Genomic DNA, 1,849 nt, shown 5'->3' with positions numbered 1-1,849 from the left:
AAAGGAAGCAGAGAAAACTACAGGATTAAAAAGAAGTTGAAGGAGATTATTTTTTGGTTCAGTTAAGAAAATATTTGATGCCATGAAGAATTCCACCAAGGAGTTTGTGAGGCATCATAAAGAAAAAATTAACCAGGCTAAAGAAGCTACATAGAAAATCTAAAAAAGTGTTTGAATTCAGTTAAATCTATTTCCAGGCATCTCAAAGAGACACCAAGAATATCTTTGATGAAGAGGGCAATCAAAGATTTGGTGCCACAAAAGTAGAAACAGCTAGAAAACCAACCATAGTCTTTAGTGAATATTTACACCCACAGTAAAAGGCAAATACACAAAACCAGACTAATAAGGGCCCTACTGTGCAAAGAGAGGAAAGGAGAGAAATGCCAACTCACTGAAGAATTTAGAAAAATACAAACTGATAGAAATGCAGTGCTGTGTATGGCTGTAGTGAAAACTATGATTCTTTCAGAATGTCTTGTTCTGGTATATTAGAATGTGTTCAACAGGAATCCAATAGCCTTTTTAATATGAAAGCATTGAATGCTGTAAGGGTAGATGAATTCAGACAGTTAAGAAGCATTTATTAGAAAAACTAGATAGCTTTCATCATTGGAGAGAACTCAATCAATACATCAATGAGTTTTTCCCAAATGGTGTCTTTATACATGATCAGAAGCTCTTTACGGGACTTTGATAATGATGTTAAGGGCTATCTTAAAGACATGAAGGAATATCAAGTAGATAATGATGGGGTGTTTGAGAAGCTGGATGGATACACATATATGGACATTTCTTTGGTCACACTCTTTCCCCTTCATATGGATTCAGTCAACCAGATAAAAAGCAATGTATGGTAAATATTGAAAACTCCAGGCATCAAAAACAAGACCAGAGCCCCCTCAACCACAATCTTATAAAAGGGAAGGTAAATGACATAAATATGGTCTCACTAGTGGAAGGCACATGGCAAATCTTGAAATGGAATTGGGGTAGTTACCTTTTGAGCCTAAATTTTGATCATCATGATTAAGTTAGATGAGAAAATGGCAACAGAAACATGGATGCTTTCTGCCATGTTTGGTGTTGAAACTAAAATGAAATTATCAAGATAATATCTTTCTATCGTTTCTAAGTATCAATTCGATGACTTCACATTATTACTCAGAAGCATCAAGCAAAATCTTACTAACTTACATTTTCCTGTAGTTTAGCTTTGTTGAATTTTTTTTTGGCACTCGGAATGTTCAACTGTAGGTTTAAGGAAGCCAGGCATGCAACGGATTTTGTGCAGGAAATGAATCTTCCTTTCCGTGCATGAGCCTAAAGCAAGCTCAAATCATATGACAAAGTGTAATTAACATTGATAGTCATATTAAATTTGCAGTAGAGCTTGAAAAAAGTACATTGTGATGGAATTTCATCTTTAACATTTTATAATCTTGTACTTGCTTCTTGTCCCTTTATGGATTCAAGAGCCCGTTGACTTGTGAAGAATTCTCTGCCTTCTTAGGAGCTTGCTGACTTGTTCTCTTGTGAAATTTCTTGCACATCTGAATATTGTGGAAGAAACAATAAAACTATATCATGAGGAAAACTAAAGGTCTTCATTTAAAATCTGGCATTTGTATTAATGTATGATTTTATACTTTGTGATATTTTTTATACATTTCCTCGGTTAGTGATATTTGGTAAAACCACTGGGCTTATTTGCTAGTTCCATGAATCTTACTCAGTGTTCACAGGAGTATTTATGCAACCTCTGAATATTTCTACCCAGCAACGTCTACTTCTCAAAGAAAGATTTAAACACAGTTCAGAATTCCATCTTTTGTTGAGTTTCCCTTTT

The sequence above is a fragment of the Canis lupus genome, chromosome 15 (genome assembly GCF_003254725.2).
Source record: "Canis lupus dingo isolate Sandy chromosome 15, ASM325472v2, whole genome shotgun sequence".
Taxonomy (NCBI): domain Eukaryota; kingdom Metazoa; phylum Chordata; class Mammalia; order Carnivora; family Canidae; genus Canis; species Canis lupus.
Note: the sequence above shows the minus strand (reverse complement) of the source record.